The 20,865-nt window shown below is 75.4% G+C and overlaps 18 non-coding genes across 18 annotated transcripts; all 18 read right to left on the bottom strand.

Annotated features, from left to right (window-relative positions):
* Positions 1-697: 697 nt before the first annotated feature.
* LOC132596461 (5S ribosomal RNA) lies at positions 698-816 on the bottom strand. The gene has a single exon (XR_009562545.1). It is a non-coding gene; the product is annotated as a 5S ribosomal RNA (ribosomal RNA).
* Positions 817-1,748: 932 nt separating this feature from the next.
* On the bottom strand, positions 1,749-1,867 carry LOC132596459 (5S ribosomal RNA). The gene has a single exon (XR_009562543.1). It is a non-coding gene; the product is annotated as a 5S ribosomal RNA (ribosomal RNA).
* Positions 1,868-2,799: 932 nt separating this feature from the next.
* On the bottom strand, positions 2,800-2,918 carry LOC132596458 (5S ribosomal RNA). The gene has a single exon (XR_009562542.1). It is a non-coding gene; the product is annotated as a 5S ribosomal RNA (ribosomal RNA).
* Positions 2,919-3,850: 932 nt separating this feature from the next.
* On the bottom strand, positions 3,851-3,969 carry LOC132596456 (5S ribosomal RNA). The gene has a single exon (XR_009562541.1). It is a non-coding gene; the product is annotated as a 5S ribosomal RNA (ribosomal RNA).
* Positions 3,970-4,901: 932 nt separating this feature from the next.
* Positions 4,902-5,020, bottom strand: LOC132596455 (5S ribosomal RNA). Its single transcript, XR_009562540.1, has one exon. It is a non-coding gene; the product is annotated as a 5S ribosomal RNA (ribosomal RNA).
* Positions 5,021-5,952: 932 nt separating this feature from the next.
* Positions 5,953-6,071, bottom strand: LOC132596454 (5S ribosomal RNA). Its single transcript, XR_009562539.1, has one exon. It is a non-coding gene; the product is annotated as a 5S ribosomal RNA (ribosomal RNA).
* Positions 6,072-7,003: 932 nt separating this feature from the next.
* LOC132596453 (5S ribosomal RNA) lies at positions 7,004-7,122 on the bottom strand. The gene has a single exon (XR_009562538.1). It is a non-coding gene; the product is annotated as a 5S ribosomal RNA (ribosomal RNA).
* A 932-nt stretch (positions 7,123-8,054) lies between these two features.
* LOC132596452 (5S ribosomal RNA) lies at positions 8,055-8,173 on the bottom strand. Its single transcript, XR_009562537.1, has one exon. It is a non-coding gene; the product is annotated as a 5S ribosomal RNA (ribosomal RNA).
* Positions 8,174-9,105: 932 nt separating this feature from the next.
* Positions 9,106-9,224, bottom strand: LOC132596451 (5S ribosomal RNA). Its single transcript, XR_009562536.1, has one exon. It is a non-coding gene; the product is annotated as a 5S ribosomal RNA (ribosomal RNA).
* A 2,696-nt stretch (positions 9,225-11,920) lies between these two features.
* On the bottom strand, positions 11,921-12,039 carry LOC132596450 (5S ribosomal RNA). Its single transcript, XR_009562535.1, has one exon. It is a non-coding gene; the product is annotated as a 5S ribosomal RNA (ribosomal RNA).
* Positions 12,040-12,971: 932 nt separating this feature from the next.
* On the bottom strand, positions 12,972-13,090 carry LOC132596449 (5S ribosomal RNA). The gene has a single exon (XR_009562534.1). It is a non-coding gene; the product is annotated as a 5S ribosomal RNA (ribosomal RNA).
* Positions 13,091-14,022: 932 nt separating this feature from the next.
* Positions 14,023-14,141, bottom strand: LOC132596447 (5S ribosomal RNA). The gene has a single exon (XR_009562532.1). It is a non-coding gene; the product is annotated as a 5S ribosomal RNA (ribosomal RNA).
* A 932-nt stretch (positions 14,142-15,073) lies between these two features.
* On the bottom strand, positions 15,074-15,192 carry LOC132596446 (5S ribosomal RNA). The gene has a single exon (XR_009562531.1). It is a non-coding gene; the product is annotated as a 5S ribosomal RNA (ribosomal RNA).
* Positions 15,193-16,123: 931 nt separating this feature from the next.
* LOC132596445 (5S ribosomal RNA) lies at positions 16,124-16,242 on the bottom strand. The gene has a single exon (XR_009562530.1). It is a non-coding gene; the product is annotated as a 5S ribosomal RNA (ribosomal RNA).
* Positions 16,243-17,174: 932 nt separating this feature from the next.
* LOC132596444 (5S ribosomal RNA) lies at positions 17,175-17,293 on the bottom strand. Its single transcript, XR_009562529.1, has one exon. It is a non-coding gene; the product is annotated as a 5S ribosomal RNA (ribosomal RNA).
* Positions 17,294-18,225: 932 nt separating this feature from the next.
* LOC132596443 (5S ribosomal RNA) lies at positions 18,226-18,344 on the bottom strand. The gene has a single exon (XR_009562528.1). It is a non-coding gene; the product is annotated as a 5S ribosomal RNA (ribosomal RNA).
* Positions 18,345-19,276: 932 nt separating this feature from the next.
* On the bottom strand, positions 19,277-19,395 carry LOC132596442 (5S ribosomal RNA). Its single transcript, XR_009562527.1, has one exon. It is a non-coding gene; the product is annotated as a 5S ribosomal RNA (ribosomal RNA).
* A 932-nt stretch (positions 19,396-20,327) lies between these two features.
* On the bottom strand, positions 20,328-20,446 carry LOC132596441 (5S ribosomal RNA). Its single transcript, XR_009562526.1, has one exon. It is a non-coding gene; the product is annotated as a 5S ribosomal RNA (ribosomal RNA).
* Between the last annotated feature and the right edge of the window lie 419 nt (positions 20,447-20,865).

Raw genomic sequence — 20,865 nt, 5'->3', positions numbered from 1 at the left:
TCGCTCACAGGGACGTGGCCCCGGAGGCTTCAGGGCCCGGGGCCCGCGGTCCCTTGGGCATCGGCCCTGCCCGCCCACGCGGCCCTAGGCGCAGCCCGGCCGCAGCCCGGGCCGGCCCTCCTGCCCGACAGCAGCTGGCCCGAAGCCACCGGGAGCCACCATTGAGTCGCCACGGCCCCTCAGCCCCGGCAAGGCCACCCTTGCCCCCACACCCCCCGCCGAGCTCAGGACTCCGCCCCTGGTGGCCGGCAGGCCCGGGGAAGCGGCCCCTGCCCTCGATCCCGCTCCCGCACCCGGCCGCGGTGACACGCCAGAGGGGCGGGGTGGGGGGGGGCTTTTGTCAGAGGGAGCTGTGGAGGGACACACCGGCACACAGGTGGCGGCGCCGGGGCTGGGCGCCGGTGGGGGCGGCCAGGTGCAGGTCGAGGGGCTCGCGGGCCGAAAGGACGGCAACTGGGCCCGCGGCGGAGTCTGGGTCCGGGCCAGCCACCCCGGGAGCGTCTGGGGTGCGCCTGCCTTCCAGGGCCGCCTTCTGGCCGCCTGGCCGGCCGGGCCGGCGGGGAGCGACCCCGCCGGCGCGCGCCGTGGTGGGAGGGGCCTGAGGAGGTGGGGCCTGCAGCGGGGCCCGGCGGGGGCGGAGCCGGCGGCCCCCGCCGCGGGCGAGTAAAGGAGAAGGCGGGCGGAGCGGGAGGCAAAAAGCCTACAGCACCCGGTATTCCCAGGCGGTCTCCCATCCAAGTACTAACCAGGCCCGACCCTGCTTAGCTTCCGAGATCAGACGAGATCGGGCGCGTTCAGGGTGGTATGGCCGTAGACGGGGGCGGGGGGCCGCGGGCGGCCTCTTGAGGCCCAGTTTCGCTGGCGCTGGCGCCTTAACGCCAGCCTGGCGGCCGGCCCGCCCCGGCAGGGCCCCCTCGCCCGCCCAGGCAGGGGCAACGGAGGTCTCGGGTATCGGGCGGCGGCGGAGGGTTTGGCGACCACCTCCCAGCCCAGGGCGGCCGTGACCCAGCAAACCCTTCGGCGCTTGGCGCCCCGCCCAAGATCCCGCACGTCGCTCACAGGGACGTGGCCCCGGAGGCTTCAGGGCCCGGGGCCCGCGGTCCCTTGGGCATCGGCCCTGCCCGCCCACGCGGCCCTAGGCGCAGCCCGGCCGCAGCCCGGGCCGGCCCTCCTGCCCGACAGCAGCTGGCCCGAAGCCACCGGGAGCCACCAATGAGTCGCCACGGCCCCTCAGCCCCGGCAAGGCCACCCTTGCCCCCACACCCCCCGCCGAGCTCAGGACCCCGCCCCTGGTGGCCGGCAGGCCCGGGGAAGCGGCCCCTGCCCTCGATCCCGCTCCCGCACCCGGCCGCGGTGACACGCCAGAGGGGCGGGGTGGGGGGGGGCTTTTGTCGGAGGGAGCTGTGGAGGGACACACCGGCACACAGGTGGCGGCGCCGGGGCTGGGCGCCGGTGGGGGCGGCCAGGTGCAGGTCGAGGGGCTCGCGGGCCGAAAGGACGGCAACTGGGCCCGCGGCGGAGTCTGGGTCCGGGCCAGCCACCCCGGGAGCGTCTGGGGTGCGCCTGCCTTCCAGGGCCGCCTTCTGGCCGCCTGGCCGGCCGGGCCGGCGGGGAGCGACCCCGCCGGCGCGCGCCGTGGTGGGAGGGGCCTGAGGAGGTGGGGCCTGCAGCGGGGCCCGGCGGGGGCGGAGCCGGCGGCCCCCGCCGCGGGCGAGTAAAGGAGAAGGCGGGCGGAGCGGGAGGCAAAAAGCCTACAGCACCCGGTATTCCCAGGCGGTCTCCCATCCAAGTACTAACCAGGCCCGACCCTGCTTAGCTTCCGAGATCAGACGAGATCGGGCGCGTTCAGGGTGGTATGGCCGTAGACGGGGGCGGGGGGCCGCGGGCGGCCTCTTGAGGCCCAGTTTCGCTGGCGCTGGCGCCTTAACGCCAGCCTGGCGGCCGGCCCGCCCCGGCAGGGCCCCCTCGCCCGCCCAGGCAGGGGCAACGGAGGTCTCGGGTATCGGGCGGCGGCGGAGGGTTTGGCGACCACCTCCCAGCCCAGGGCGGCCGTGACCCAGCAAACCCTTCGGCGCTTGGCGCCCCGCCCAAGATCCCGCACGTCGCTCACAGGGACGTGGCCCCGGAGGCTTCAGGGCCCGGGGCCCGCGGTCCCTTGGGCATCGGCCCTGCCCGCCCACGCGGCCCTAGGCGCAGCCCGGCCGCAGCCCGGGCCGGCCCTCCTGCCCGACAGCAGCTGGCCCGAAGCCACCGGGAGCCACCATTGAGTCGCCACGGCCCCTCAGCCCCGGCAAGGCCACCCTTGCCCCCACACCCCCCGCCGAGCTCAGGACTCCGCCCCTGGTGGCCGGCAGGCCCGGGGAAGCGGCCCCTGCCCTCGATCCCGCTCCCGCACCCGGCCGCGGTGACACGCCAGAGGGGCGGGGTGGGGGGGGGCTTTTGTCAGAGGGAGCTGTGGAGGGACACACCGGCACACAGGTGGCGGCGCCGGGGCTGGGCGCCGGTGGGGGCGGCCAGGTGCAGGTCGAGGGGCTCGCGGGCCGAAAGGACGGCAACTGGGCCCGCGGCGGAGTCTGGGTCCGGGCCAGCCACCCCGGGAGCGTCTGGGGTGCGCCTGCCTTCCAGGGCCGCCTTCTGGCCGCCTGGCCGGCCGGGCCGGCGGGGAGCGACCCCGCCGGCGCGCGCCGTGGTGGGAGGGGCCTGAGGAGGTGGGGCCTGCAGCGGGGCCCGGCGGGGGCGGAGCCGGCGGCCCCCGCCGCGGGCGAGTAAAGGAGAAGGCGGGCGGAGCGGGAGGCAAAAAGCCTACAGCACCCGGTATTCCCAGGCGGTCTCCCATCCAAGTACTAACCAGGCCCGACCCTGCTTAGCTTCCGAGATCAGACGAGATCGGGCGCGTTCAGGGTGGTATGGCCGTAGACGGGGGCGGGGGGCCGCGGGCGGCCTCTTGAGGCCCAGTTTCGCTGGCGCTGGCGCCTTAACGCCAGCCTGGCGGCCGGCCCGCCCCGGCAGGGCCCCCTCGCCCGCCCAGGCAGGGGCAACGGAGGTCTCGGGTATCGGGCGGCGGCGGAGGGTTTGGCGACCACCTCCCAGCCCAGGGCGGCCGTGACCCAGCAAACCCTTCGGCGCTTGGCGCCCCGCCCAAGATCCCGCACGTCGCTCACAGGGACGTGGCCCCGGAGGCTTCAGGGCCCGGGGCCCGCGGTCCCTTGGGCATCGGCCCTGCCCGCCCACGCGGCCCTAGGCGCAGCCCGGCCGCAGCCCGGGCCGGCCCTCCTGCCCGACAGCAGCTGGCCCGAAGCCACCGGGAGCCACCAATGAGTCGCCACGGCCCCTCAGCCCCGGCAAGGCCACCCTTGCCCCCACACCCCCCGCCGAGCTCAGGACCCCGCCCCTGGTGGCCGGCAGGCCCGGGGAAGCGGCCCCTGCCCTCGATCCCGCTCCCGCACCCGGCCGCGGTGACACGCCAGAGGGGCGGGGTGGGGGGGGGCTTTTGTCGGAGGGAGCTGTGGAGGGACACACCGGCACACAGGTGGCGGCGCCGGGGCTGGGCGCCGGTGGGGGCGGCCAGGTGCAGGTCGAGGGGCTCGCGGGCCGAAAGGACGGCAACTGGGCCCGCGGCGGAGTCTGGGTCCGGGCCAGCCACCCCGGGAGCGTCTGGGGTGCGGCTGCCTTCCAGGGCCGCCTTCTGGCCGCCTGGCCGGCCGGGCCGGCGGGGAGCGACCCCGCCGGCGCGCGCCGTGGTGGGAGGGGCCTGAGGAGGTGGGGCCTGCAGCGGGGCCCGGCGGGGGCGGAGCCGGCGGCCCCCGCCGCGGGCGAGTAAAGGAGAAGGCGGGCGGAGCGGGAGGCAAAAAGCCTACAGCACCCGGTATTCCCAGGCGGTCTCCCATCCAAGTACTAACCAGGCCCGACCCTGCTTAGCTTCCGAGATCAGACGAGATCGGGCGCGTTCAGGGTGGTATGGCCGTAGACGGGGGCGGGGGGCCGCGGGCGGCCTCTTGAGGCCCAGTTTCGCTGGCGCTGGCGCCTTAACGCCAGCCTGGCGGCCGGCCCGCCCCGGCAGGGCCCCCTCGCCCGCCCAGGCAGGGGCAACGGAGGTCTCGGGTATCGGGCGGCGGCGGAGGGTTTGGCGACCACCTCCCAGCCCAGGGCGGCCGTGACCCAGCAAACCCTTCGGCGCTTGGCGCCCCGCCCAAGATCCCGCACGTCGCTCACAGGGACGTGGCCCCGGAGGCTTCAGGGCCCGGGGCCCGCGGTCCCTTGGGCATCGGCCCTGCCCGCCCACGCGGCCCTAGGCGCAGCCCGGCCGCAGCCCGGGCCGGCCCTCCTGCCCGACAGCAGCTGGCCCGAAGCCACCGGGAGCCACCAATGAGTCGCCACGGCCCCTCAGCCCCGGCAAGGCCACCCTTGCCCCCACACCCCCCGCCGAGCTCAGGACCCCGCCCCTGGTGGCCGGCAGGCCCGGGGAAGCGGCCCCTGCCCTCGATCCCGCTCCCGCACCCGGCCGCGGTGACACGCCAGAGGGGCGGGGTGGGGGGGGGCTTTTGTCGGAGGGAGCTGTGGAGGGACACACCGGCACACAGGTGGCGGCGCCGGGGCTGGGCGCCGGTGGGGGCGGCCAGGTGCAGGTCGAGGGGCTCGCGGGCCGAAAGGACGGCAACTGGGCCCGCGGCGGAGTCTGGGTCCGGGCCAGCCACCCCGGGAGCGTCTGGGGTGCGCCTGCCTTCCAGGGCCGCCTTCTGGCCGCCTGGCCGGCCGGGCCGGCGGGGAGCGACCCCGCCGGCGCGCGCCGTGGTGGGAGGGGCCTGAGGAGGTGGGGCCTGCAGCGGGGCCCGGCGGGGGCGGAGCCGGCGGCCCCCGCCGCGGGCGAGTAAAGGAGAAGGCGGGCGGAGCGGGAGGCAAAAAGCCTACAGCACCCGGTATTCCCAGGCGGTCTCCCATCCAAGTACTAACCAGGCCCGACCCTGCTTAGCTTCCGAGATCAGACGAGATCGGGCGCGTTCAGGGTGGTATGGCCGTAGACGGGGGCGGGGGGCCGCGGGCGGCCTCTTGAGGCCCAGTTTCGCTGGCGCTGGCGCCTTAACGCCAGCCTGGCGGCCGGCCCGCCCCGGCAGGGCCCCCTCGCCCGCCCAGGCAGGGGCAACGGAGGTCTCGGGTATCGGGCGGCGGCGGAGGGTTTGGCGACCACCTCCCAGCCCAGGGCGGCCGTGACCCAGCAAACCCTTCGGCGCTTGGCGCCCCGCCCAAGATCCCGCACGTCGCTCACAGGGACGTGGCCCCGGAGGCTTCAGGGCCCGGGGCCCGCGGTCCCTTGGGCATCGGCCCTGCCCGCCCACGCGGCCCTAGGCGCAGCCCGGCCGCAGCCCGGGCCGGCCCTCCTGCCCGACAGCAGCTGGCCCGAAGCCACCGGGAGCCACCATTGAGTCGCCACGGCCCCTCAGCCCCGGCAAGGCCACCCTTGCCCCCACACCCCCCGCCGAGCTCAGGACCCCGCCCCTGGTGGCCGGCAGGCCCGGGGAAGCGGCCCCTGCCCTCGATCCCGCTCCCGCACCCGGCCGCGGTGACACGCCAGAGGGGCGGGGTGGGGGGGGGCTTTTGTCGGAGGGAGCTGTGGAGGGACACACCGGCACACAGGTGGCGGCGCCGGGGCTGGGCGCCGGTGGGGGCGGCCAGGTGCAGGTCGAGGGGCTCGCGGGCCGAAAGGACGGCAACTGGGCCCGCGGCGGAGTCTGGGTCCGGGCCAGCCACCCCGGGAGCGTCTGGGGTGCGCCTGCCTTCCAGGGCCGCCTTCTGGCCGCCTGGCCGGCCGGGCCGGCGGGGAGCGACCCCGCCGGCGCGCGCCGTGGTGGGAGGGGCCTGAGGAGGTGGGGCCTGCAGCGGGGCCCGGCGGGGGCGGAGCCGGCGGCCCCCGCCGCGGGCGAGTAAAGGAGAAGGCGGGCGGAGCGGGAGGCAAAAAGCCTACAGCACCCGGTATTCCCAGGCGGTCTCCCATCCAAGTACTAACCAGGCCCGACCCTGCTTAGCTTCCGAGATCAGACGAGATCGGGCGCGTTCAGGGTGGTATGGCCGTAGACGGGGGCGGGGGGCCGCGGGCGGCCTCTTGAGGCCCAGTTTCGCTGGCGCTGGCGCCTTAACGCCAGCCTGGCGGCCGGCCCGCCCCGGCAGGGCCCCCTCGCCCGCCCAGGCAGGGGCAACGGAGGTCTCGGGTATCGGGCGGCGGCGGAGGGTTTGGCGACCACCTCCCAGCCCAGGGCGGCCGTGACCCAGCAAACCCTTCGGCGCTTGGCGCCCCGCCCAAGATCCCGCACGTCGCTCACAGGGACGTGGCCCCGGAGGCTTCAGGGCCCGGGGCCCGCGGTCCCTTGGGCATCGGCCCTGCCCGCCCACGCGGCCCTAGGCGCAGCCCGGCCGCAGCCCGGGCCGGCCCTCCTGCCCGACAGCAGCTGGCCCAAAGCCACCGGGAGCCACCATTGAGTCGCCACGGCCCCTCAGCCCCGGCAAGGCCACCCTTGCCCCCACACCCCCCGCCGAGCTCAGGACCCCGCCCCTGGTGGCCGGCAGGCCCGGGGAAGCGGCCCCTGCCCTCGATCCCGCTCCCGCACACGGCCGCGGTGACACGCCAGAGGGGCGGGGTGGGGGGGGGCTTTTGTCGGAGGGAGCTGTGGAGGGACACACCGGCACACAGGTGGCGGCGCCGGGGTTGGGCGCCGGTGGGGGCGGCCAGGTGCAGGTCGAGGGGCTCGCGGGCCGAAAGGACGGCAACTGGGCCCGCGGCGGAGTCTGGGTCCGGGCCAGCCACCCCGGGAGCGTCTGGGGTGCGGCTGCCTTCCAGGGCCGCCTTCTGGCCGCCTGGCCGGCCGGGCCGGCGGGGAGCGACCCCGCCGGCGCGCGCCGTGGTGGGAGGGGCCTGAGGAGGTGGGGCCTGCAGCGGGGCCCGGCGGGGGCGGAGCCGGCGGCCCCCGCCGCGGGCGAGTAAAGGAGAAGGCGGGCGGAGCGGGAGGCAAAAAGCCTACAGCACCCGGTATTCCCAGGCGGTCTCCCATCCAAGTACTAACCAGGCCCGACCCTGCTTAGCTTCCGAGATCAGACGAGATCGGGCGCGTTCAGGGTGGTATGGCCGTAGACGGGGGCGGGGGGCCGCGGGCGGCCTCTTGAGGCCCAGTTTCGCTGGCGCTGGCGCCTTAACGCCAGCCTGGCGGCCGGCCCGCCCCGGCAGGGCCCCCTCGCCCGCCCAGGCAGGGGCAACGGAGGTCTCGGGTATCGGGCGGCGGCGGAGGGTTTGGCGACCACCTCCCAGCCCAGGGCGGCCGTGACCCAGCAAACCCTTCGGCGCTTGGCGCCCCGCCCAAGATCCCGCACGTCGCTCACAGGGACGTGGCCCCGGAGGCTTCAGGGCCCGGGGCCCGCGGTCCCTTGGGCATCGGCCCTGCCCGCCCACGCGGCCCTAGGCGCAGCCCGGCCGCAGCCCGGGCCGGCCCTCCTGCCCGACAGCAGCTGGCCCGAAGCCACCGGGAGCCACCATTGAGTCGCCACGGCCCCTCAGCCCCGGCAAGGCCACCCTTGCCCCCACACCCCCCGCCGAGCTCAGGACCCCGCCCCTGGTGGCCGGCAGGCCCGGGGAAGCGGCCCCTGCCCTCGATCCCGCTCCCGCACCCGGCCGCGGTGACACGCCAGAGGGGCGGGGTGGGGGGGGGCTTTTGTCAGAGGGAGCTGTGGAGGGACACACCGGCACACAGGTGGCGGCGCCGGGGCTGGGCGCCGGTGGGGGCGGCCAGGTGCAGGTCGAGGGGCTCGCGGGCCGAAAGGACGGCAACTGGGCCCGCGGCGGAGTCTGGGTCCGGGCCAGCCACCCCGGGAGCGTCTGGGGTGCGCCTGCCTTCCAGGGCCGCCTTCTGGCCGCCTGGCCGGCCGGGCCGGCGGGGAGCGACCCCGCCGGCGCGCGCCGTGGTGGGAGGGGCCTGAGGAGGTGGGGCCTGCAGCGGGGCCCGGCGGGGGCGGAGCCGGCGGCCCCCGCCGCGGGCGAGTAAAGGAGAAGGCGGGCGGAGCGGGAGGCAAAAAGCCTACAGCACCCGGTATTCCCAGGCGGTCTCCCATCCAAGTACTAACCAGGCCCGACCCTGCTTAGCTTCCGAGATCAGACGAGATCGGGCGCGTTCAGGGTGGTATGGCCGTAGACGGGGGCGGGGGGCCGCGGGCGGCCTCTTGAGGCCCAGTTTCGCTGGCGCTGGCGCCTTAACGCCAGCCTGGCGGCCGGCCCGCCCCGGCAGGGCCCCCTCGCCCGCCCAGGCAGGGGCAACGGAGGTCTCGGGTATCGGGCGGCGGCGGAGGGTTTGGCGACCACCTCCCAGCCCAGGGCGGCCGTGACCCAGCAAACCCTTCGGCGCTTGGCGCCCCGCCCAAGATCCCGCACGTCGCTCACAGGGACGTGGCCCCGGAGGCTTCAGGGCCCGGGGCCCGCGGTCCCTTGGGCATCGGCCCTGCCCGCCCACGCGGCCCTAGGCGCAGCCCGGCCGCAGCCCGGGCCGGCCCTCCTGCCCGACAGCAGCTGGCCCGAAGCCACCGGGAGCCACCATTGAGTCGCCACGGCCCCTCAGCCCCGGCAAGGCCACCCTTGCCCCCACACCCCCCGCCGAGCTCAGGACCCCGCCCCTGGTGGCCGGCAGGCCCGGGGAAGCGGCCCCTGCCCTCGATCCCGCTCCCGCACCCGGCCGCGGTGACACGCCAGAGGGGCGGGGTGGGGGGGGGCTTTTGTCGGAGGGAGCTGTGGAGGGACACACCGGCACACAGGTGGCGGCGCCGGGGTTGGGCGCCGGTGGGGGCGGCCAGGTGCAGGTCGAGGGGCTCGCGGGCCGAAAGGACGGCAACTGGGCCCGCGGCGGAGTCTGGGTCCGGGCCAGCCACCCCGGGAGCGTCTGGGGTGCGGCTGCCTTCCAGGGCCGCCTTCTGGCCGCCTGGCCGGCCGGGCCGGCGGGGAGCGACCCCGCCGGCGCGCGCCGTGGTGGGAGGGGCCTGAGGAGGTGGGGCCTGCAGCGGGGCCCGGCGGGGGCGGAGCCGGCGGCCCCCGCCGCGGGCGAGTAAAGGAGAAGGCGGGCGGAGCGGGAGGCAAAAAGCCTACAGCACCCGGTATTCCCAGGCGGTCTCCCATCCAAGTACTAACCAGGCCCGACCCTGCTTAGCTTCCGAGATCAGACGAGATCGGGCGCGTTCAGGGTGGTATGGCCGTAGACGGGGGCGGGGGGCCGCGGGCGGCCTCTTGAGGCCCAGTTTCGCTGGCGCTGGCGCCTTAACGCCAGCCTGGCGGCCGGCCCGCCCCGGCAGGGCCCCCTCGCCCGCCCAGGCAGGGGCAACGGAGGTCTCGGGTATCGGGCGGCGGCGGAGGGTTTGGCGACCACCTCCCAGCCCAGGGCGGCCGTGACCCAGCAAACCCTTCGGCGCTTGGCGCCCCGCCCAAGATCCCGCACGTCGCTCACAGGGACGTGGCCCCGGAGGCTTCAGGGCCCGGGGCCCGCGGTCCCTTGGGCATCGGCCCTGCCCGCCCACGCGGCCCTAGGCGCAGCCCGGCCGCAGCCCGGGCCGGCCCTCCTGCCCGACAGCAGCTGGCCCGAAGCCACCGGGAGCCACCATTGAGTCGCCACGGCCCCTCAGCCCCGGCAAGGCCACCCTTGCCCCCACACCCCCCGCCGAGCTCAGGACCCCGCCCCTGGTGGCCGGCAGGCCCGGGGAAGCGGCCCCTGCCCTCGATCCCGCTCCCGCACCCGGCCGCGGTGACACGCCAGAGGGGCGGGGTGGGGGGGGGCTTTTGACGGAGGGAGCTGTGGAGGGACATACCGGCACACAGGTGGCGGCGCCGGGGCTGGGCGCCGGTGGGGGCGGCCAGGTGCAGGTCGAGGGGCTCGCGGGCCGAAAGGACGGCAACTGGGCCCATGGCGGAGTCTGGGTCTGGAGGGCTCTGAGCCTCCATCCGCTCTGTTGCCTCGGGTCTACCGGCCCGACGCCTGGTAGCGCGACACCCCACCGGCCCACAGACGTAGCCTCCCCAGCTGTGCTCACAGCGAGTCCAACCGCAGCCTGCATCCCTCCACGGGACACTTGGATTACTCCCGCGATCCCCACGAGGTGCGGCACCCGGCGGCCGAATGGGCTGAGATCCTGCCCTTGCGGCGCCCTGTGGCCACCTCCGCCTCCCTCACGGTACTGGCCGAGGCCTTGGACCAGCGGGCCCCGGCTCCCAGCTCAGCGCTGCTCCTCCGCCCCTCTCACCTCCTGCCCGACGTCCAGGCTACCGAGCACCCTCCACCCCCGCCCACCTTCATGCCACTCAGCCGGAACCCGGGAGGCAATGCCAACTACCAGGTGTATGACAGTCTGGTGCTGAAGCGGCAACCGCAGGAGGGCCAAGCGCGGGCCAACTCGCTGCTACCTTCCACCTCGGCCTCCAGGCCCTCTCTGCACGGGAGCCAGACTGGGAAAGTGAACTTACCAGCAGCAAATGGGGGCAGGGGCAGGGGGCGGCAGGGCATGGAGAGAGGAATAAAGAGCGCCAGAGTCCAGGAAACATTGGTGGTCTGTGGCTTGGAAGCGCCACTCCTTCTGCCAGCCTGGGTCCCTGCGCTTGGCTTCCTGCAATAAGAAGCCAGTGTCCCCTTCTTGGCCTGAGGGTCCCTTTGGTTTAGTGGCCACAGTTCTGCCAGCAGGCCCCTCCTGGTCCTATACCATGCACTAAGTACATCTGCAGCTGCAGACTCCAAACCCCTGGTCTCTGGGCACCTCCTCTGTGTCTCAGCTGTCCCTGTCCACAGAGAGCCTCATACAAGAAGTTGCTTCCAAACTGGGAGGTTCCACATCTGGGCAGGTCCAGCTCCAGGCCCAGTGAAGGGCATGAAGAAGGCTGAGGCTCTGGACTCCAGCCAGGCCTTCAGCAGGCCTCTGAGGCCAAGGTCTTCCTAGTCTCAAGAGGGGCCAAGAGACGCAATGTGTCATTTGAACAAGTGAGTCAGCGGGCGGTGAGCGAATGAATGACCGCTCGAGGGGATGTATGCCGGCCACCGGGCCCTGTTTGACTGTCCAGGCTCAGCTTACCTGACCCTGGTTACCAGGGAATGCCACTCTGGGCCCTCCTTTTCATCCCCCTCCCTCACTGTGACCTCACCACCTGCCCCATTATGACCCAGTCTGGCTCCCAGTTAAAACTGGAGGGCAGAGGGCCCAGGCAGTCCTGGGACCAACGGCCATGGGTGAGCGAAACTACTACCGAGCCGAGCCGTTCACTGGCCCCATCCCCAGGAAATGCCAGGAGCAAGGATACTCAATTCTTCTGATCCCGGTCAGCTTCATCTTGCTCAACGTGGGGATCAACATGGTGACTATGGTCAGGGCAGGATCTGTGCAGCGCGGTTGGGGGAGCCCTGGGGTCTTGAAGGGGCTGAGGTGGGAGGGCTGCTGGGGTGTGACCGGGACAAGGGTTGGATTTCAGGGCTCACCCTGCTCCCGGCCTCCCCCCTCCCCTTCTTGCCTCAACTCTGGAGGCATCTGAAGAGATTCTTGCGGGCACTTTTCAATCGTATTTTCCACAAAGGTGAGTGGGCGCCGGCGTGGGTTCAGGGGATGTGGGCCTGTCCCCTTTCTTCTATCCCTGCCTTGATTCTCAGCCCCTCAGGAACCCAGGCCCTGACCCATCTCGCCTTTCCCCACAGACAAGCAAGCCAGCTGTGTAGGCACCCATCGCATGTGCATGCGCTGCTCCGTGGATCCCAAGAACCTGTGCTCAAGAGTTTCTTCCCACTTCTGCCATCGCCCAAGCTTCCTGCTCGGGCAGGTAAACCCACCTTGACTACTGCCTGCAGCGGGGCTCGGCGGGGGCGGAGCCGGCGGCCCCCCCGCCGCGGGCGAGTAAAGGAGAAGGCGGGCGGAGCGGGAGGCAAAAAGCCTACAGCACCCGGTATTCCCAGGCGGTCTCCCATCCAAGTACTAACCAGGCCCGACCCTGCTTAGCTTCCGAGATCAGACGAGATCGGGCGCGTTCAGGGTGGTATGGCCGTAGACGGGGGCGGGGGGCCGCGGGCGGCCTCTTGAGGCCCAGTTTCGCTGGCGCTGGCGCCTTAACGCCAGCCTGGCGGCCGGCCCGCCCCGGCAGGGCCCCCTCGCCCGCCCAGGCAGGGGCAACGGAGGTCTCGGGTATCGGGCGGCGGCGGAGGGTTTGGCGACCACCTCCCAGCCCAGGGCGGCCGTGACCCAGCAAACCCTTCGGCGCTTGGCGCCCCGCCCAAGATCCCGCACGTCGCTCACAGGGACGTGGCCCCGGAGGCTTCAGGGCCCGGGGCCCGTGGTCCCTTGGGCATTGGCCCTGCCCGCCCACGCGGCCCTAGGCGCAGCCCGGCCGCAGCCCGGGCCGGCCCTCCTGCCCGACAGCAGCTGGCCCGAAGCCACCGGGAGCCACCAATGAGTCGCCACGGCCCCTCAGCCCCGGCAAGGCCACCCTTGCCCCCACACCCCCCGCCGAGCTCAGGACCCCGCCCCTGGTGGCCGGCAGGCCCGGGGAAGCGGCCCCTGCCCTCGATCCCGCTCCCGCACCCGGCCGCGGTGACACGCCAGAGGGGCGGGGTGGGGGGGGGCTTTTGTCGGAGGGAGCTGTGGAGGGACACACCGGCACACAGGTGGCGGCGCCGGGGCTGGGCGCCGGTGGGGGCGGCCAGGTGCAGGTCGAGGGGCTCGCGGGCCGAAAGGACGGCAACTGGGCCCGCGGCGGAGTCTGGGTCCGGGCCAGCCACCCCGGGAGCGTCTGGGGTGCGCCTGCCTTCCAGGGCCGCCTTCTGGCCGCCTGGCCGGCCAGGCCGGCGGGGAGCGACCCCGCCGGCGCGCGCCGTGGTGGGAGGGGCCTGAGGAGGTGGGGCCTGCAGCGGGGCCCGGCGGGGGCGGAGCCGGCGGCCCCCGCCGCGGGCGAGTAAAGGAGAAGGCGGGCGGAGCGGGAGGCAAAAAGCCTACAGCACCCGGTATTCCCAGGCGGTCTCCCATCCAAGTACTAACCAGGCCCGACCCTGCTTAGCTTCCGAGATCAGACGAGATCGGGCGCGTTCAGGGTGGTATGGCCGTAGACGGGGGCGGGGGGCCGCGGGCGGCCTCTTGAGGCCCAGTTTCGCTGGCGCTGGCGCCTTAACGCCAGCCTGGCGGCCGGCCCGCCCCGGCAGGGCCCCCTCGCCCGCCCAGGCAGGGGCAACGGAGGTCTCGGGTATCGGGCGGCGGCGGAGGGTTTGGCGACCACCTCCCAGCCCAGGGCGGCCGTGACCCAGCAAACCCTTCGGCGCTTGGCGCCCCGCCCAAGATCCCGCACGTCGCTCACAGGGACGTGGCCCCGGAGGCTTCAGGGCCCGGGGCCCGCGGTCCCTTGGGCATCGGCCCTGCCCGCCCACGCGGCCCTAGGCGCAGCCCGGCCGCAGCCCGGGCCGGCCCTCCTGCCCGACAGCAGCTGGCCCGAAGCCACCGGGAGCCACCAATGAGTCGCCACGGCCCCTCAGCCCCGGCAAGGCCACCCTTGCCCCCACACCCCCCGCCGAGCTCAGGACCCCGCCCCTGGTGGCCGGCAGGCCCGGGGAAGCGGCCCCTGCCCTCGATCCCGCTCCCGCACCCGGCCGCGGTGACACGCCAGAGGGGCGGGGTGGGGGGGGGCTTTTGTCAGAGGGAGCTGTGGAGGGACACACCGGCACACAGGTGGCGGCGCCGGGGCTGGGCGCCGGTGGGGGCGGCCAGGTGCAGGTCGAGGGGCTCGCGGGCCGAAAGGACGGCAACTGGGCCCGCGGCGGAGTCTGGGTCCGGGCCAGCCACCCCGGGAGCGTCTGGGGTGCGCCTGCCTTCCAGGGCCGCCTTCTGGCCGCCTGGCCGGCCGGGCCGGCAGGGAGCGACCCCGCCGGCGCGCGCCGTGGTGGGAGGGGCCTGAGGAGGTGGGGCCTGCAGCGGGGCCCGGCGGGGGCGGAGCCGGCGGCCCCCGCCGCGGGCGAGTAAAGGAGAAGGCGGGCGGAGCGGGAGGCAAAAAGCCTACAGCACCCGGTATTCCCAGGCGGTCTCCCATCCAAGTACTAACCAGGCCCGACCCTGCTTAGCTTCCGAGATCAGACGAGATCGGGCGCGTTCAGGGTGGTATGGCCGTAGACGGGGGCGGGGGGCCGCGGGCGGCCTCTTGAGGCCCAGTTTCGCTGGCGCTGGCGCCTTAACGCCAGCCTGGCGGCCGGCCCGCCCCGGCAGGGCCCCCTCGCCCGCCCAGGCAGGGGCAACGGAGGTCTCGGGTATCGGGCGGCGGCGGAGGGTTTGGCGACCACCTCCCAGCCCAGGGCGGCCGTGACCCAGCAAACCCTTCGGCGCTTGGCGCCCCGCCCAAGATCCCGCACGTCGCTCACAGGGACGTGGCCCCGGAGGCTTCAGGGCCCGGGGCCCGCGGTCCCTTGGGCATCGGCCCTGCCCGCCCACGCGGCCCTAGGCGCAGCCCGGCCGCAGCCCGGGCCGGCCCTCCTGCCCGACAGCAGCTGGCCCGAAGCCACCGGGAGCCACCATTGAGTCGCCACGGCCCCTCAGCCCCGGCAAGGCCACCCTTGCCCCCACACCCCCCGCCGAGCTCAGGACCCCGCCCCTGGTGGCCGGCAGGCCCGGGGAAGCGGCCCCTGCCCTCGATCCCGCTCCCGCACCCGGCCGCGGTGACACGCCAGAGGGGCGGGGTGGGGGGGGGCTTTTGTCAGAGGGAGCTGTGGAGGGACACACCGGCACACAGGTGGCGGCGCCGGGGCTGGGCGCCGGTGGGGGCGGCCAGGTGCAGGTCGAGGGGCTCGCGGGCCGAAAGGACGGCAACTGGGCCCGCGGCGGAGTCTGGGTCCGGGCCAGCCACCCCGGGAGCGTCTGGGGTGCGCCTGCCTTCCAGGGCCGCCTTCTGGCCGCCTGGCCGGCCGGGCCGGCGGGGAGCGACCCCGCCGGCGCGCGCCGTGGTGGGAGGGGCCTGAGGAGGTGGGGCCTGCAGCGGGGCCCGGCGGGGGCGGAGCCGGCGGCCCCCGCCGCGGGCGAGTAAAGGAGAAGGCGGGCGGAGCGGGAGGCAAAAAGCCTACAGCACCCGGTATTCCCAGGCGGTCTCCCATCCAAGTACTAACCAGGCCCGACCCTGCTTAGCTTCCGAGATCAGACGAGATCGGGCGCGTTCAGGGTGGTATGGCCGTAGACGGGGGCGGGGGGCCGCGGGCGGCCTCTTGAGGCCCAGTTTCGCTGGCGCTGGCGCCTTAACGCCAGCCTGGCGGCCGGCCCGCCCCGGCAGGGCCCCCTCGCCCGCCCAGGCAGGGGCAACGGAGGTCTCGGGTATCGGGCGGCGGCGGAGGGTTTGGCGACCACCTCCCAGCCCAGGGCGGCCGTGACCCAGCAAACCCTTCGGCGCTTGGCGCCCCGCCCAAGATCCCGCACGTCGCTCACAGGGACGTGGCCCCGGAGGCTTCAGGGCCCGGGGCCCGCGGTCCCTTGGGCATCGGCCCTGCCCGCCCACGCGGCCCTAGGCGCAGCCCGGCCGCAGCCCGGGCCGGCCCTCCTGCCCGACAGCAGCTGGCCCGAAGCCACCGGGAGCCACCATTGAGTCGCCACGGCCCCTCAGCCCCGGCAAGGCCACCCTTGCCCCCACACCCCCCGCCGAGCTCAGGACCCCGCCCCTGGTGGCCGGCAGGCCCGGGGAAGCGGCCCCTGCCCTCGATCCCGCTCCCGCACCCGGCCGCGGTGACACGCCAGAGGGGCGGGGTGGGGGGGGGCTTTTGTCGGAGGGAGCTGTGGAGGGACACACCGGCACACAGGTGGCGGCGCCGGGGCTGGGCGCCGGTGGGGGCGGCCAGGTGCAGGTCGAGGGGCTCGCGGGCCGAAAGGACGGCAACTGGGCCCGCGGCGGAGTCTGGGTCCGGGCCAGCCACCCCGGGAGCGTCTGGGGTGCGGCTGCCTTCCAGGGCCGCCTTCTGGCCGCCTGGCCGGCCGGGCCGGCGGGGAGCGACCCCGCCGGCGCGCGCCGTGGTGGGAGGGGCCTGAGGAGGTGGGGCCTGCAGCGGGGCCCGGCGGGGGCGGAGCCGGCGACCCCGCCGCGGGCGAGTAAAGGAGAAGGCGGGCGGAGCGGGAGGCAAAAAGCCTACAGCACCCGGTATTCCCAGGCGGTCTCCCATCCAAGTACTAACCAGGCCCGACCCTGCTTAGCTTCCGAGATCAGACGAGATCGGGCGCGTTCAGGGTGGTATGGCCGTAGACGGGGGCGGGGGGCCGCGGGCGGCCTCTTGAGGCCCAGTTTCGCTGGCGCTGGCGCCTTAACGCCAGCCTGGCGGCCGGCCCGCCCCGGCAGGGCCCCCTCGCCCGCCCAGGCAGGGGCAACGGAGGTCTCGGGTATCGGGCGGCGGCGGAGGGTTTGGCGACCACCTCCCAGCCCAGGGCGGCCGTGACCCAGCAAACCCTTCGGCGCTTGGCGCCCCGCCCAAGATCCCGCACGTCGCTCACAGGGACGTGGCCCCGGAGGCTTCAGGGCCCGGGGCCCGCGGTCCCTTGGGCATCGGCCCTGCCCGCCCACGCGGCCCTAGGCGCAGCCCGGCCGCAGCCCGGGCCGGCCCTCCTGCCCGACAGCAGCTGGCCCGAAGCCACCGGGAGCCACCAATGAGTCGCCACGGCCCCTCAGCCCCGGCAAGGCCACCCTTGCCCCCACACCCCCCGCCGAGCTCAGGACCCCGCCCCTGGTGGCCGGCAGGCCCGGGGAAGCGGCCCCTGCCCTCGATCCCGCTCCCGCACCCGGCCGCGGTGACACGCCAGAGGGGCGGGGTGGGGGGGGGCTTTTGTCGGAGGGAGCTGTGGAGGGACACACCGGCACACAGGTGGCGGCGCCGGGGCTGGGCGCCGGTGGGGGCGGCCAGGTGCAGGTCGAGGGGCTCGCGGGCCGAAAGGACGGCAACTGGGCCCGCGGCGGAGTCTGGGTCCGGGCCAGCCACCCCGGGAGCGTCTGGGGTGCGCCTGCCTTCCAGGGCCGCCTTCTGGCCGCCTGGCCGGCCGGGCCGGCGGGGAGCGACCCCGCCGGCGCGCGCCGTGGTGGGAGGGGCCTGAGGAGGTGGGGCCTGCAGCGGGGCCCGGCGGGGGCGGAGCCGGCGGCCCCCGCCGCGGGCGAGTAAAGGAGAAGGCGGGCGGAGCGGGAGGCAAAAAGCCTACAGCACCCGGTATTCCCAGGCGGTCTCCCATCCAAGTACTAACCAGGCCCGACCCTGCTTAGCTTCCGAGATCAGACGAGATCGGGCGCGTTCAGGGTGGTATGGCCGTAGACGGGGGCGGGGGGCCGCGGGCGGCCTCTTGAGGCCCAGTTTCGCTGGCGCTGGCGCCTTAACGCCAGCCTGGCGGCCGGCCCGCCCCGGCAGGGCCCCCTCGCCCACCCAGGCAGGGGCAACGGAGGTCTCGGGTATCGGGCGGCGGCGGAGGGTTTGGCGACCACCTCCCAGCCCAGGGCGGCCGTGACCCAGCAAACCCTTCGGCGCTTGGCGCCCCGCCCAAGATCCCGCACGTCGCTCACAGGGACGTGGCCCCGGAGGCTTCAGGGCCCGGGGCCCGCGGTCCCTTGGGCATCGGCCCTGCCCGCCCACGCGGCCCTAGGCGCAGCCCGGCCGCAGCCCGGGCCGGCCCTCCTGCCCGACAGCAGCTGGCCCGAAGCCACCGGGAGCCACCATTGAGTCGCCACGGCCCCTCAGCCCCGGCAAGGCCACCCTTGCCCCCACACCCCCCGCCGAGCTCAGGACCCCGCCCCTGGTGGCCGGCAGGCCCGGGGAAGCGGCCCCTGCCCTCGATCCCGCTCCCGCACCCGGCCGCGGTGACACGCCAGAGGGGCGGGGTGGGGGGGGGCTTTTGTCAGAGGGAGCTGTGGAGGGACACACCGGCACACAGGTGGCGGCGCCGGGGCTGGGCGCCGGTGGGGGCGGCCAGGTGCAGGTCGAGGGGCTCGCGGGCCGAAAGGACGGCAACTGGGCCCGCGGCGGAGTCTGGGTCCGGGCCAGCCACCCCGGGAGCGTCTGGGGTGCGCCTGCCTTCCAGGGCCGCCTTCTGGCCGCCTGGCCGGCCGGGCCGGCGGGGAGCGACCCCGCCGGCGCGCGCCGTGGTGGGAGGGGCCTGAGGAGGTGGGGCCTGCAGCGGGGCCCGGCGGGGGCGGAGCCGGCGGCCCCCGCCGCGGGCGAGTAAAGGAGAAGGCGGGCGGAGCGGGAGGCAAAAAGCCTACAGCACCCGGTATTCCCAGGCGGTCTCCCATCCAAGTACTAACCAGGCCCGACCCTGCTTAGCTTCCGAGATCAGACGAGATCGGGCGCGTTCAGGGTGGTATGGCCGTAGACGGGGGCGGGGGGCCGCGGGCGGCCTCTTGAGGCCCAGTTTCGCTGGCGCTGGCGCCTTAACGCCAGCCTGGCGGCCGGCCCGCCCCGGCAGGGCCCCCTCGCCCGCCCAGGCAGGGGCAACGGAGGTCTCGGGTATCGGGCGGCGGCGGAGGGTTTGGCGACCACCTCCCAGCCCAGGGCGGCCGTGACCCAGCAAACCCTTCGGCGCTTGGCGCCCCGCCCAAGATCCCGCACGTCGCTCACAGGGACGTGGCCCCGGAGGCTTCAGGGCCCGGGGCCCGCGGTCCCTTGGGCATCGGCCCTGCCCGCCCACGCGGCCCTAGGCGCAGCCCGGCCGCAGCCCGGGCCGGCCCTCCTGCCCGACAGCAGCTGGCCCGAAGCCACCGGGAGCCACCATTGAGTCGCCACGGCCCCTCAGCCCCGGCAAGGCCACCCTTGCCCCCACACCCCCCGCCGAGCTCAGGACCCCGCCCCTGGTGGCCGGCAGGCCCGGGGAAGCGGCCCCTGCCCTCGATCCCGCTCCCGCACCCGGCCGCGGTGACACGCCAGAGGGGCGGGGTGGGGGGGGGCTTTTGTCGGAGGGAGCTGTGGAGGGACACAGCGGCACACAGGTGGCGGCGCCGGGGTTGGGCGCCGGTGGGGGCGGCCAGGTGCAGGTCGAGGGGCTCGCGGGCCGAAAGGACGGCAACTGGGCCCGCGGCGGAGTCTGGGTCCGGGCCAGCCACCCCGGGAGCGTCTGGGGTGCGGCTGCCTTCCAGGGCCGCCTTCTGGCCGCCTGGCCGGCCGGGCCGGCGGGGAGCGACCCCGCCGGCGCGCGCCGTGGTGGGAGGGGCCTGAGGAGGTGGGGCCTGCAGCGGGGCCCGGCGGGGGCGGAGCCGGCGGCCCCCGCCGCGGGCGAGTAAAGGAGAAGGCGGGCGGAGCGGGAGGCAAAAAGCCTACAGCACCCGGTATTCCCAGGCGGTCTCCCATCCAAGTACTAACCAGGCCCGACCCTGCTTAGCTTCCGAGATCAGACGAGATCGGGCGCGTTCAGGGTGGTATGGCCGTAGACGGGGGCGGGGGGCCGCGGGCGGCCTCTTGAGGCCCAGTTTCGCTGGCGCTGGCGCCTTAACGCCAGCCTGGCGGCCGGCCCGCCCCGGCAGGGCCCCCTCGCCCGCCCAGGCAGGGGCAACGGAGGTCTCGGGTATCGGGCGGCGGCGGAGGGTTTGGCGACCACCTCCCAGCCCAGGGCGGCCGTGACCCAGCAAACCCTTCGGCGCTTGGCGCCCCGCCCAAGATCCCGCACGTCGCTCACAGGGACGTGGCCCCGGAGGCTTCAGGGCCCGGGGCCCGCGGTCCCTTGGGCATCGGCCCTGCCCGCCCACGCGGCCCTAGGCGCAGCCCGGCCGCAGCCCGGGCCGGCCCTCCTGCCCGACAGCAGCTGGCCCGAAGCCACCGGGAGCCACCAATGAGTCGCCACGGCCCCTCAGCCCCGGCAAGGCCACCCTTGCCCCCACACCCCCCGCCGAGCTCAGGACCCCGCCCCTGGTGGCCGGCAGGCCCGGGGAAGCGGCCCCTGCCCTCGATCCCGCTCCCGCACCCGGCCGCGGTGACACGCCAGAGGGGCGGGGTGGGGGGGGGCTTTTGTCGGAGGGAGCTGTGGAGGGACACACCGGCACACAGGTGGCGGCGCCGGGGCTGGGCGCCGGTGGGGGCGGCCAGGTGCAGGTCGAGGGGCTCGCGGGCCGAAAGGACGGCAACTGGGCCCGCGGCGGAGTCTGGGTCCGGGCCAGCCACCCCGGGAGCGTCTGGGGTGCGCCTGCCTTCCAGGGCCGCCTTCTGGCCGCCTGGCCGGCCGGGCCGGCGGGGAGCGACCCCGCCGGCGCGCGCCGTGGTGGGAGGGGCCTGAGGAGGTGGGGCCTGCAGCGGGGCCCGGCGGGGGCGGAGCCGGCGGCCCCCGCCGCGGGCGAGTAAAGGAGAAGGCGGGCGGAGCGGGAGGCAAAAAGCCTACAGCACCCGGTATTCCCAGGCGGTCTCCCATCCAAGTACTAACCAGGCCCGACCCTGCTTAGCTTCCGAGATCAGACGAGATCGGGCGCGTTCAGGGTGGTATGGCCGTAGACGGGGGCGGGGGGCCGCGGGCGGCCTCTTGAGGCCCAGTTTCGCTGGCGCTGGCGCCTTAACGCCAGCCTGGCGGCCGGCCCGCCCCGGCAGGGCCCCCTCGCCCGCCCAGGCAGGGGCAACGGAGGTCTCGGGTATCGGGCGGCGGCGGAGGGTTTGGCGACCACCTCCCAGCCCAGGGCGGCCGTGACCCAGCAAACCCTTCGGCGCTTGGCGCCCCGCCCAAGATCCCGCACGTCGCTCACAGGGACGTGGCCCCGGAGGCTTCAGGGCCCGGGGCCCGCGGTCCCTTGGGCATCGGCCCTGCCCGCCCACGCGGCCCTAGGCGCAGCCCGGCCGCAGCCCGGGCCGGCCCTCCTGCCCGACAGCAGCTGGCCCGAAGCCACCGGGAGCCACCATTGAGTCGCCACGGCCCCTCAGC

This window comes from Globicephala melas, unplaced genomic scaffold (assembly GCF_963455315.2).
Source record: "Globicephala melas unplaced genomic scaffold, mGloMel1.2 SCAFFOLD_649, whole genome shotgun sequence".
Lineage (NCBI taxonomy): Eukaryota > Metazoa > Chordata > Mammalia > Artiodactyla > Delphinidae > Globicephala > Globicephala melas.
The sequence above is the reverse complement of the archived record's forward strand: the minus strand, read 5'-3'. Positions and strand labels throughout refer to the sequence as shown.